This window comes from Sus scrofa, chromosome 15 (genome assembly GCF_054392235.1).
Source record: "Sus scrofa isolate SSC_HxYL_T2T_F1_AM1 chromosome 15, Sscrofa_HxYL_maternal_Yorkshire_Landrace_v2.0, whole genome shotgun sequence".
NCBI classification, from domain to species: Eukaryota; Metazoa; Chordata; class Mammalia; order Artiodactyla; family Suidae; genus Sus; species Sus scrofa.
Window position 1 is genome coordinate 48,204,603 of NC_139397.1, and position 14,288 is coordinate 48,218,890.

The 14,288-nt window shown below is 36.8% G+C and overlaps 1 protein-coding gene across 23 annotated transcripts in view; it reads left to right on the forward strand.

The window, feature by feature from the left end:
• LOC106506202 (uncharacterized) overlaps window positions 1-14,288 on the forward strand; it is a 356,784-nt gene that overhangs the window by 167,279 nt on the left and 175,217 nt on the right. For 5 of the 23 annotated variants that reach the window (XM_084999802.1, XM_084999808.1, XM_084999806.1 and 2 more), the window contains exon 3: window positions 13,902-13,957. The exons of the other annotated variants lie outside the window; for them this stretch is intronic. The gene's annotated coding sequence lies outside the window, so the exon portion shown is untranslated. The remainder of the gene's footprint in view (window positions 1-13,901; window positions 13,958-14,288) is intronic. 23 annotated transcript variants of the gene reach the window in all.

Sequence of the window (14,288 nt, forward strand, 5' to 3'; positions counted from 1 at the left end):
CAATTCAAAATATTTCTAACATACCTTTGCTGCTTAATTTATAGTGATATTCCAGATATTTTCCTATAGCTTATTCCTAATTTCCTTCTTTTTGGAGAAACTATATACATATATATGATTACATATTTTTTTCCTATCCTAGTAAAAGTTAAGTGTCCACTTGCAAATAAGGGGTACTTTGCTCTTGTTCAGTGAGAAGTTTGAAAAATGTCAATTAGGGGAAGTTGGTTAATAGGATTATTCAGACTGATTTTCTGTTTGTTTTATTAATTATTGTGAGAGGTCTGTAGAATCTTCCAACTTTAATTATAGATTTTTCTTCTTCTACTTTCAATCCTATTAATTTTTGGTTCAATTATTTAAAGTTGTATTGTTTCATGCTTCCACTTTTAGGATTGTTACATCTTCTTGGTAAATGTTCGTCTTTACCCTCGTGTAGTATTCTCTGTACCCCTGGTAATTCCTGTTCTAATCTCTATTTTGTCTCCTGAATAGAGCCATTCCAGCTGTCCTTTGACTAGTATTTGCATGCAATATTTTCCATACATTTATTTCTAACATGTCTGCATATTAATAGAATGTGAGTTTCACAGAGACTGCATCTACTTGGATATAATATTATTATTCAAACTGACAGGCTCTGCCTTTTAATTGATATGCTTTGATTATTCAAAAGTAATGTAATTATTGTTATAGTTGTATATAAATCTACCACTATTTATTACTTTCAATTCTTTCCATCTCTCCCTTTTTGACCCTTTTTTATTCTTTCCCCCATCTCCTGTTAGTGCATTTATGTATTTTTTGTGATTTTATTAATCTCCACTTTTGGAGTTAAAGGCTAAGGAGTGATATTGGACAACGAATGAGTTCATCAGAGGAACGAGATTGATGTTGGAAATAACCACTAGGTCGCAGTCCTTCCTGAGGTCCTGCAGAACCAGCTCAAGTCCCAGCTCATATGAAGCTTTTTCATATTAGATTGTGAACATTGAGTTTTCCCTGTTCTTTTTTTTTTTTTTTCTTTGTTGTTGTTGCTATTTCTTGGGCCGCTCCCGTGGCATATGGAGGTTCCCAGGCTAGGGGTTGAATTGGAGCTGTAGCCACCGGCCTACACCAGAGCCACAGCAACACGGGATCCGAGCCGCGTCTGCAACCTACACCACAGCTCACGGCAACGCTGGATCGTTAACCCACTGAGCAAGGGCAGGGACCGAACCCGCAACCTCATGGTTCCTAGTCGGATTCGTTAACCACTGCGCCACGACGGGAACTCCCCTGTTCTGTATCTTAACATTTGATCTGTCTGTTCTGACAGTTGTCACTACCTATTGTAGATGTAACCTTACACTTTTAACTACTAGAATTGCAGGCACATACTGTATCCATAGTCAAGTACTATTTTAATTTAATGATCTTTAACAGAAGCAAGCTTCATGAAGAAGTATAAGATATATTGGCAAAAAAAGTTGTAGTTTATCTTTTCTTCAGATTTTATCAAAACCATCAAGAAATAGGATTTGAGTTATTTATTCAAAAAAAGTTGTATGCACTTACTACACACAGATGCTACACATAGAGAAGGACTAAATTTATTATGTAACTTCCAGAAAAAATTAATCTTTTTGTCTTCCTGCTCCTCTCCTTCTAGACGGACAGACAGACAGACAGATAGTTGGTAGATAGATTGGTAACTTGAAATGATTAGATGATGCCAGACTTATTGTGGAATTTTAATGGATATTCAGTAAGGTTTGCATTAGTGCCCTTTAATGAAGTCTGTTTCTTGAAACCAGATACTGTATGTGCATGTCTTGATTGAATAGCTATGAGTATATGCATTTATATACATTGACTGTCTAACAAGTACATGCAGAGTATGTACATGAGTCATTATTCTTTCTTGCATACATACTAAACACATCATTTAATGCTTTAGATACTTTTTGCTTAGTGCCTTTGTGCTGAAAATTAATCAAATATTATCCTATGTATAATAGAGAAACCCAGTAAATATTGTTACATTTTACCATCAAGAAACAGTATGAAAAAAATGAGACTAGGCAGAAAAAAAGAACAAAATAATCTTTTGAAAAAGTATTCTCAAACACATTCTTTCCCAAGCATTAACACATGGAATGAAAAGGAAACTGGAAATAAACTTCCTGTGTTTCATCAGAAACAACAGAGGATGAAAACCATTATGGAAATACTTGGAGGTGCGTTGGATAATGCACAAGTTAGGAAGCCTCATCTCACTGAATTCCACGTGGCTTTTCTTATTAATATATCACAGGGATGAAATATGTGATGCTGTGACTATAATATTTCAGGCAAGATAACAGTTTTAATAAGACTTTAATACTTGCTTCAATTTTTCATAAATGTCAGTGGTAAACACATCTTTTCTGTATGGAGCTCAATGTTCTTAATACTGAAAACACAGCATTTTAAAGATATTTCTCAAATGAATTAAAATGAAAACACATAAATACAATCTGAGAACTAGAATAAAGACCTAATTTGACAGAATTAAATTAAAACTTAGAAATTTATTTGCAACAAACTCACCAAACTATTCATTGCCAGAGCTAAAGAGATACAACACAAATGAAGAAGCACAGAGCATCCTTATATGTGGTATAAAGAAGTATTTATTCATGGCAATACATCTGATGGTTATACATTGACTTTTAAAAAATCTAGTATCTAAAGTATTTTGACATGTATATGTGTCTCTCACTAAGTGATGGACCAAGGAGACTATATTTGCATTTGATATTGAAGAAGCATTTAAAATATAATTATCATGCTTGACCTAATGGAAACTATTAGATTCCTCTACTAATAATTAGAGACTTAATATTATTTTCAAACACTTTTAGAGCATAGATTTTGTTTCTAAATCCTAAGAATCAGTTTTATTTCCCCTACCAAGTTTTGCCACGGGATACATACAGAGCAATTTCTTATTCTAGACATTATTAAAAACTAGCAACCTTTATTGATTTTCATCTGCCTTACCGAAAATTCATATGAAGTCTAGCAAAATATCATTCACATTGGAAGGCATATTCCAACATATTTAACTTAAAGTTAGGATTCTCTTTATCAACCAGCAAGTCCACAAATGTTTTCAAGTTTATTTCCCATTCTTGAAAACAAGTCTTCCTAAGCCCTTTTTTAAAAAGTGCTAATTAGTGCTTATCAGGTCTCATCAATTTGAGATCTTCAATGTGTGGTATCGTAGTGGGGTTCTGTAGGGTGTTGAGATGGTCATATTTCTATGGTCTCCATTAGGAGTCTGTCTGGCTGCCTGCTCTTGTAAATGCAGTTTAATTAGAATGCAGCCAAGTCTTTTTGTTCTCCGCTTTCCAGTAACAATAGCAGGGTTGACTAGTTGGGACGGAGTGTGTGAACCATGACCCTAAAATACTTTAGGAACAAGTTCATTGACCCTGAGTCTGTATTGTGACGCAGAGCAGTAGAGTGTGTACTGTCCCAGGCAAAACATGAAGGAGCATGTGGCCTCTGCCGAATGGAAGGAAACTCTGACAGTTCTTACAGAGTTGTGCAGAGGCGAGCATGGCATCTGCCACGCCAGTAAAGCCAACCAGTACCAGAGGCTGCACTGATCTGCTTCAATGAAGTAATCATGCATGGGACAAACTCTGCTATAGAAATAACCACCTGCTGAAGTGTGTGATAGTTCAGAATTATTCCACAACACTTAACAGCCTTCTCACTGGCCTTAGTTTGCAGTTACTGCAGAGGATCCACCTGCATCTTTGAAAGCTCTGGAGGTGGCACCCACCTTGCAGTAGCTCAAGGATGCAGTACCCCCTTGGTTTACTTTCTGGCACAATTCAGTTCACTTCTGCTTAGCTTTCCATGTAGCAGTCTTCACTCCAGGGCACTGGGGCCAGCAGGAAGACTCTGCTACTTGCCAAATACATCAATTCTAATTACTAGTCAAACACAGAAGGTCTTCATTGCTGCTTAGACCCCATGGCGTTAACTTGGATCAAATTCCCATGTAATTCATAATCATTCTAGTCCACTTTTTGACTTTGGAAACCTAGAGCAATGTTATAAAGGCTTTATTTAAGTTTTCCTTGAACAAACCTATGTCCAATTACTAGGCAGTGTCCACTGGGGAAAATACGTGGGCCTTTTAGGGACGTTAAATATTTAAAACAGGTTGATGTTGGAGTTCCCTTTGTGGTGCAGCAGAAATGAATCCAACTAGGAACCATTAGGTTGTGGGTTCAATCTCTGGCCTCGCTCAGTGGGTTGGGGATCTTGCATTGCCATGAGCTGTGGTGTAGTTTGTAGATGTGGCTCGAATCTGGCATTGCTGTGGCTGTGGAATAGGCTGGTAGCCGTAGCAGCTCCGATTAGACACCTAGCCTGGGAAGTTCCATATGCCGCGGATGTGACCTTAAAAAGCAAAAAAAAAAAAAAAAAAAAAAAAAAGTTGATGTTAATTCCTGGCGACCTTAAGTCAAATCAGTGATTGGAAACAAATGAAATTATGAACCAAGTCTGTGGATCTTGGGGTCCCAGCAGGCACAAAGGGACACTTTGTCCCAAGGAAACATGGGTGTGCATCACTGAGATGCCATGATGTGTCACAGATGACCTGTGTTCCATTTTCCAGCAGGAAGGAACCCTGAGACACACCAAAGGCCAAGGACATAACCAGGACAACCCCAGAGCCCCTCTTCTAATCCTTGTTTCCTTCCGCAGACAACACTAGTGCCCATTGCTGCCTTGGTGGTCAATAAGGGAAACAGCACACGTTGGGAATTTCAAACAGAAGGAACTGATACAAAGTAATGGTTTTCAGATGGGTTAGAAGGCCTAACAACCTGAAAAAGGATGTCACTAAGATAACCCAAAATAAACACTGCATGAAGTAGCTATCTCTAAGGCTTGGGGAAAAGTTGGGACTAAGAAAACCTAAGCTCACAGGAAAGGCTCCCACTTATTTGGTGCCCAGCCTCCCAAAGGGGTGAGTGATGCAAGCCAGTTCTTCCTACAGCTTCAGGAACACAGAGGAGGGAGGACCCTGCTCTGTGGATGCTCATGGGTATAGGTGGAGGCAAGGCCCAGCTGCTTATTCCTCTGTGGAGTCTTGAGTCACTTTGCAGAGTCCAATTTCAGGGGTTTCAAAGAAGACTGGGTTCTGAATACAGTTGCTGCTCTTGCAGACAACAGTTTCTCCCGGGAAGATGCTGGACAAACAGGAAGAGGAAAGCACAGCCTTCTTCCCTCCCCCCTCCTCTCACTCCCTCCCGGTGAGAAAGTTGGGATGTGGTTTGAGAGTTCATACCTCAGCAGCTGGTAGAAAGGCAGCTTGCAGGTCCGGGACACAGGCACACATTCATCAGTAGGCTACCTAGTTTGTACTCTTGAACATCACTCTCTTTCTTGTATGGAGAATGGGTAGCAAAGATGGAAGGAAGAACATTCATGGAGTTACTGCAGTGGTGACTCAGACTAGTTAATAGAGAAAAGTTAGCAGAGAAATACTGAAACTTGAGAATGTTTTTGATAAAAATCATGTGAGAAGTAAAATTTTGGCAAGCAGAGTTCTCAAACAGAGGCTAAATGCAGGATAACAGATTGTACACTGTTGCCTCTTGCAATGTATTAATGAAAGATTGTGGAGCTAAAGAATTGTCTTTGTCATTTTTACAATGAAGGAAGTCTGAATAATTCTTCCCGTGGTGAGGTTAGCACAGTACTGTTTGCTAACTAGGCTAGATGATGGATATCACTGCATTATAAATTCCTCAGCAAGCCAGTGGGGAAAAAGCACTACTTACAGAAGCTGAGCAATTCAGTCCTGAACTCAGAGAGCAGGACTCTCTGAGCCCCTTAGAGCCTAAGCTGTGTCCAGGCTTGGCTTCATACCTGTCCACACATGCAGACCTCAGGGGGGGGGCACCAGTGACACATTTCCAAAAGAGATATAAATAATTTATCACAAAGAACATTCAGAACCTAAGAATTTGTCTCCATAACAGTAGCTAAAATGTTTTTGAGCTCTTATTACGTGGCGTGCTCTGTGTTAAGTGCTTTATGTGCATTATTTTATTTAATCCTCCTTCTTACACTCCAGCTTCTATGATTAGGTGTAAGAGTGAGGCTCAGAGAGTTTAAGTAACTTGTCCGTAATCACACATACTTTAAGTTTCAGAGCCAGAACATGAACTTAGATTTATCCCAACATCATAGGTTTAAGCACTCTAACAAAGCCTCCTGCAGGTTGTTGCAAAGTCTACTCAAACCTCTCTGTACTCACAACCTTGGGTAGCCCCTCCCACACACTGACTCCAACTTGCATTGGCCATAAGGACAGTAACGCATGTGACAAAAGTAAAGGCTAATATGTGCTTGCCTAGTGGGACCTGTCTCCTTACTTTGGAAATACGCAAAAAACCTTAAGAAAAATGTATATCTAACAATTTATGCTAAGGAAAGAAAATATGGAATTTCCAAAGGTATAATTATAAGGGGTTCATCCTTGTGTTTTTTCCATGAGTGAAGTATCAAGAAATGAAACAAAGGCCAAACACAAAGGAACTGGTTAAACCGAACTTCCAAATCTGCATAACAAAATACTATTTAATCTTTAAATTTCTTATTGTAGAAAGTGTTTAATAAAATATAAAGAAACTTGAAATATATTCAATAAAACATAGGTTTAAAAATAAAACACTCTTGCTGCCCAAATATCGGATGTGTATTATTGCCCCAGATTACCTTTCTGAGAGTTGTTTACCAAATCCTATTCGAAAATTTCTCATGTGTGTGTTGCTCTGCCAATCACATCAATATTTTGAAGCACCATTTGGGAGAGAAATGTTACTATGAACAATGGAAATTTAAATGCTTTTGGAGTTCGGGAACAGAAACACACACATGCACAAAAAGAAAAAAAAGTAACATAGATTTGGTAAACATTCCCAGTTGTATAACCTCAGGTTAAATACCATTTAATGCTATTGCAAACAAGAATTTTCAAGGTCTCCTTAAAAGGAGAAAGGCAACTGACAGCATTGTAGAGGTCCTGGGACCATGACCATATATCTTCAGTGGGGTGAGGGAAATGGGTACTAATGTTATGTAAATGGGTCCTTTTGACAGGAGATAAAATTTCTAGTGACAGCATCTTACACATTCAAAAAGTGTTATAGTTTTATGATTTTAGGTGGATGTGGAGATGATGTATTCTTGAAGACTGTGTTAGGTGACTCAAACTAGCTGGCAAAGTGATGAATGCACTAATGTCAAAAAAACATGTGTAGATTTGAATAAAATTGTTTCATGAAATTTAAGAGTGGGAAAGTTTAATATTTATAAATTATATAATGTGACAAATTGCATAGGGATAACTAAGTGAAATATCAAATACTGAAGTAGACACTTGACTATTTCTGACACTTTCGTACATACTTCTATATTTAAGTGGCCTACATACTTCTATATTTACACAAGGTGATCTTACTACTGGCATAGAGAGTACATCATCTTAAACTATGATATACATGTGTTATTGAAGTATATACATGCTCACAGGGAAAAATATAGAAAATGGAATATTTACATTGAAATCACTGAATTAAAATAGTAATATTCCTCTAAATGGGATTGTGTAAGTGTTTTATTTGCATAGGCATTCTTTGTGTGTTTGTGTGAGTTTTTAGGGTTTAATGAGAGGGAGAGATAAAGGAGCTTGTATATACTTTGTAAACTTTTCTACTATTCATATCATGTTTGTAAGGTAAAAATTTCCTCAAATATAATGAACTTATGTAGGAACATCATAAACATTGTATAACATTGTTACCTTCAACTTTTGAAACAGCTGGATATGCCACCAATGATCCAGAGTTTGCTTGGGGTTTGGAGGAGATGGAAAAGATATAAAAAGGGTCTCGGTGTAGACATGACAGCCGGCATCAGCCCAATGTCAGGGCCCAAGTGTGTCCTCTTTTTTTTGCTGTCTGATTAGTCAGGTTTCTCCAGAGAAAAAGAGCCCCTAGGATGTGCATACTTGTTTAGAGAGAGATTTATTGTAATAAATCAGCTCACATGATTTGAGTGCAAGTCCAAAGTCTGCAGGATGGGCTGGCAGACTGGAGACCCAAGGGAAGAGTTGCAGTTCAAGTCCAAAGGCAATCTGCTGGCAGAATTCTTCTTGTTCAAGGTCAATCTTTGTTCTATGAAGGCCTTCAACTTATTGAATGAGGCCTACCGCATTATGGAGGGCAATCTGCTCTCCTCAAAATCCGCCCATTTAAATGTAAATCTCTTTCAAAAATACACTCACAGGAACATCCAGAATGTCTGACCAAATACCTTGACATGTGACTCAGCCAAATTGACACATCAAATTTACCATCACATTGTCACAGTAGCACCCATCATCACTCTCAAAACTCAACAGGTAAAAGTAAATTATCCAATTACAGAATGGACAAAAATATATGAATAGAAATTTCACCGAAGAATAGATATAGATGGCAAATAAGAACATAAAAATATATTTTGCGTTATTAGCCATTAGGGAAATGTAAATTAGAAACTCAACGAAACATCACCACACATATATCACAATGGCTTAAAAAAAAAAAGCTACCATGCTAAATGTTTTAAAGGATCTGACAAAACTAGAAAATGGATCACTCATGCATTGCTGGTGGAGATACAAGCTGAAATTGCCACTCTGGGAACAATTTGGCAATTTTTCTTTTTAAACTAAATGTATGACTATCATATGACCCAACAATTGCACAGCTGGACATTAATCCCAAAGTAAATAAAACATAGGTTCATTTCAACTCCATAGCAAAAACCTCCAAATGATTCAATTTTTAAATGGGCAGATGATCTGAATAGACATTTTTCCAAGGAAGACATACAAATGACCAACAGGTACATTAAAAGATGCTAGACTTCACTAATCGTCAGGAAAATGCAATCCCAAACCACAGTGAGACAAGAAATAACATGTGTTAGAGAGGGTTAGAGAAAAGGGAACCATCATGCACTGTTGACATGAATGTAAATTGGTGCAGCCACTATGGAAAACAGTATGGAGATTCCGCCAAAAAATTAAAAACAGAAATATTATATGATCTAGTAATTACGTTTCCGAGTATTTACTTAAAACAAAAACACTAACTCAAAATATATATGCACTCTATGTTCATTGCAGCATTGCTTATAATAGCTAAGTCATGAAAATAACCTAAGTGTCCATAGATGGGTGAGTGGATAAAGATGTGGTATGTATACAAAAGAATATTACTCAGCTATAAAAAAGAAGGAAATCTTGACATTTGTGACAACATGGATGGACCATGAGGGCATTCTGATAAATGAAATAAGTCACACAGAAAGACAAATACCACATGATCTCACTCAAATGCGAAATCTAAAAAACAAAACAAAAAACAAAGCTCGGCGATATGGAGAACAGATTGGTGGTTGCCAGAGGTGAAGACTAAAGGGTGGGTGAAATAGGTGAAAGAGATCAAACCTCCAAGCATAACCTAAGTCCTGGGGATGTCATGTACAGCATGGAGATGCAACTGATAGTGTTGCATATTTGAAAGTTGCCAAGCGAATAAATCTTAAAAGTTCTCATCACAAAGAAAATACCCTGTAATTCTATATGATGACAGATGTTAACTAGATTTATTGTGGTGATCATTTCTCAATATAAACAAATAACAAGTCATTATGTTGGACACCTGGAACTAATGTATATGTTACAACACTAAAAAAGGAAATGCTCAAGACTCTTACAGTGCAGGGAGCCAGAACTCCAGAGAATGGCAGGACACATTTCTCAGTTTAGTAGTAGCTTAACTGCTTTCCCTTATTTTCAAAAAATAAAAATAAAAGCAAAAAATGTATGTTCACCCCCAAACCTATACACAATTAATGTCTCCAAACTGGAAACAGCCCAGACGCCCTTCAGCAGGGAAATGGGCAACAACCTGTGGCACGTGCAGACTGTGGACCACTACTCAGCAGTACTGAGGAACACACTAATATACAGCAACCAGGGTGAATCTCCGCAAGAAAGATTCTGAGGGAGAAAAGCCGATCTCAAAAGGTTACTGTGTGCTTCCATTTCTGCAACATTCTTGAAAGGACAAAATGATAGTAAAAGGTAACAGAGAACTGCTTTCTTGGGGTTACAGAGGAAGGAAGGGGAGGCAGGTGAAACTCTAGCACCCAAAACCTGTAACTGAGCTATCCACCCTAAAACAAGCCTCATTTTCTTTGTTCAAGAGATGAATGTTGACATTTCAGCAAAAATAACTTCTGAGCTTTTATTATCTGTAATCAAAAATCTGAGGACAAAGTAAAGGTAGGTAAATAAATATAAAAATAAAGTGTTGGTGCTATATGTTCCTACAAGGTGGAAATGGCCACGATTTTTTTTAATGAAGGAGGAGAGAGGAGAAAATGGAAAGTTTGCCTCCTGATTTATATATATATACTAGTAGATTTCAAAACATAAAACTTAAAACATACACTAAAGAGTATAAGCTTTACAAAGAAAAATAAGTATGTTAATAAAGAGTATTAAAAATAATCACTGGAAAAAAATGAAAACTTTCCTAAATATCAAAAGAAAAATCACAACAAAAAAAAGTGAAGCAAAAAATTAAAGTTACTTGTATGAAAAATAAGAAATGACTGGGCAAAAATAAAATTTGAAAATTTTTTTGTTATTTCTCATAAGTATATGCAGTGAAAATTAAATACTTGCTTGGAGTTCCCGTCGTGGTGCAGTGGTTAACGAATCCGACTAGGAACCATGAGGTTGCGGGTTCGATCCCTGCCCTTGCTCAGTGAGTTAACGATCTGGCGTTGCCGTGAGCTGTGGTGTAGGTTGCAGACACGGCTCGGATCCCGAGTTGCTGTGGCTCTGGCGTAGGCAGGCGGCTACAGCTCCGATTCAACCCCTAGCCTGGGAACCTCCATATGCCGCGGGAGCGGCTCAAGAAATAGCAACAACAACAACAACAAAAAAGACAAAAGACAAAAAAATAAATAAATAAATACTTGCTTAATGTCTTAATAGACTTTTAGCTCAGTCTTAAAGCAAGTGTCACTTAATGAGGAAAAACTGAAGGAATTCCTTAATAAAAAACAATGCAAAGATGCCTAATCCCACTACTATCTAACATGTTGTAAGTAGTAAAATGGTGTGCTGCTATTTCATAAATTCACTTAGAAATACAAATTAAAAAAAATAGAAAGTGCAAAAATAGACTACATGGCTTGCTGACAACAATTTGAAATTAAGGTACGTTAAAAAGTTGGTAAATTCAAGTTTTTTTAAAAAATGATTATTAAAAAAACTTAAAAGAAAAAATAGGAAACTGGAAGAAAGTGTTTTCAACATTTAATAGTTTCTGGTACTTTAAATGTTAATATTTTAAAAAAACAAAAAACAATTTTATTGAGAAATACGAAATTCACACCAAAGATAGACAATGTAATAAATTACAGACAGCAAATAAATTGGTGTAACCACCATCTAGACAGAAAAAAAAGAAAATTTCTAGCAACTCAGGAGACCCCTTGGCTCCCTCTCGTATTCCCTCAAAGGAAACCATAATTATGATTTAATAGTAATCATTTTCTTGAATTAAAAAAAGCTTTCTAAATTCTTGTGAAGTAATGAAAACATGTTATAAGAAATTTTATCACTAAAGAAAAACTAAACAACCCCACTTCTGGAAAGTGAAATACAAAAATAAACAGAGTTCCCATCATGGCTCAGCTGTTGATGAACCTGACTAGCATACATGAGGATACGGGTTCTATCCCTGGCCTTGCTCAGTGCGTTAAGGATCTGGCGTTGCTGTGAGCTGTGGTGTAGGTCGCAGATGTGGCTCGGATCCCACATTGCTGTGGCTGTGGTGCAGGCCAGCAGCTATTGCTCCAATTTCACCCCTAGCCTGGAACCTCCAAATGCAGTGGGTGCGGCCCTAAAAAGACAAGACAAAAAAAAAAGTACAAAAATATTTCCCTTTTGAGGAAAAATGTGTAGATTTTTGTCTTTTAAAGTTTGGCCTTATTTGAAGGGAATTATGCAATTGTATTTACTTACGTTTTGCTTCTCTTGTGTAACATTGTATTAGTTCAGATTCAAACATATTGTTGCCTGTACCTCTAATTCATCTATGTTACTATAGGAATTCCCTATATCCATTATATTATTAAAAATCATTTGCCCCCACATTAGACATCATGCCTCCATCACATGTATTATATACACTTTACTATATTTTCCATCCTTTTGTCTCTCCATGTTTGATGTTGGGATTTTCTTCTAACCAACCTCCAGTTCAGTAATGCTTTTTCAGCTGTATCTAATCTGCTATTAAACCCTATAACTGAGACCTATTTAAAATTATTGTTTTTCAGTTTTAGATTTCTATTTGGTTCTCTTTGTTTTCAGTTCACCTCTGAAAATTTCAGTATTTTATTTCCTTGACTATATTTGGCATGGATATAATGAAGTCTGATGGTGTATTTATTTGGATGTCCTGTCAGTTTAATACTATAGCCATTTTATTTTTTGACTGTCAGTATTGTAACAATTCCTTATATGCCTGGTTCTTTTTATTGCATGCACTTCATTGTATATAAAAAATTTTAGGGATAATTGAAGGCCTTAGAAAACATCACTATTCTCAAAGAAGGATTTAAATTTGTTTCTACCTGAACAAAACTGGTTAAGGGCCCTTCATGATAAGGGACCACCATGGGGAGGGTATGGAGGGGAGCTAATGCAGCATTAAATTAACCTCTTTCTCCACCTCTTTCTTATTTAAATCTGTTCTTGCCTGTCTAAGGTAATGCTTAGAGAGCTCAGATAATTATCACCAATTATCTTAATAAACAATAGCAAAATGAAAGTTTCTGTTGGGGTATATGTGGGTCTGAAGCTAATTTATAAATGTAACCATATGGGACATGCATGCAAATAATTAATGCATTTTGATTACTTGTAATTTCATATTAAAAGTGTCTCACTTTTGAAGCATCCTTAAAAGGAGATTTTCAATTAAATTTGGAGATGATGAAAAATTCTTCACATGGATCATCATTATTAATGTGTAACTTGCTGTTGTTTCTCTCATAATATCCCACTGGCTATTACTCAAAGTGTAATTGTAGCAGCAAAATTTTAGAATGCTGTTAAAATAAGTCCTTCTTTGCCTGTTAGTTGCTGATTGACAGTGGTTCTTCTTAAGTTCCAAAGTGAGTCACAACTTTTTTTTATTGGAAGCAGTTTTAGTGACCTTAGAATTTAGTGACATTAAGAATTCCTTTTAGTGGAGAGCAGAGGGTCTTTAAATCTATATAGATAGGTTGGAGGTTACTTTGTAATATGAAAATGATTAAATAGTCCTATTATAGCCTGGAAAGTAATGTAAAAATCCAACAGCTTCAAATAATGTTTCCTTGCACTTCCAGAACCCAACCAGATACTATAGTTACTTTGTACTGACCTTTGGAAATGTGAGCCTCTATCATTCAGCCTTGGAGGTATGAGATTGCCCCCCATGTATTGTTTGGTGACACTTCTACTTTTTCAACAATGGTCAGTGCTTGGTTTTGGCCATTAGTGCTATTGATAGTGTGTTAGGAATCTGGAGATAGGTGTGATTAGGGTATCGAAGGTCTCAATGTCTTATACAATGACCACAAAGTGCTTTTATTCTTAATTGATCTGCCCTTGTTTATATACTCAAGCCAATTTCCTTCTCAAGGTGATTACCTCCTAGTGATCCTTGCTATCACTCTTCTAATTCTCTGTGTGTGCAGACCTGAGATTTGACTCTGTTTCTTTGCAGTCAGCCAACTGCCAGAGAAGGCAAAATGAAATGAGAACCTGATTGATTTGTCCCTGGTAAGTCAATTAAGGTGTTTTTATATTGAACATGTTGCACAATATCAGGAAAACAAAAAATGTAGAACAAGAGTGTTGATTAAATTTGTTCAGTTGCATAATTTAGAGACCCCGCCAGTCTGCTAAATCCTTCACCAAACATTTATTTGCTAAATAGAATCTAGCAAGCATGGTGAATGGCTTCCTGCTGCCTGAGAAAAGAAACAAAATGTTTCATTCACTTATTATTAGAATGATGGGGAGTCCTTACTATTGGTAAACAGCGAATGCAAGTTGGCAGATGAGAGTATTAGCAGAATGGGGTTTGTTTGGATTGATTTATAGTGGCATA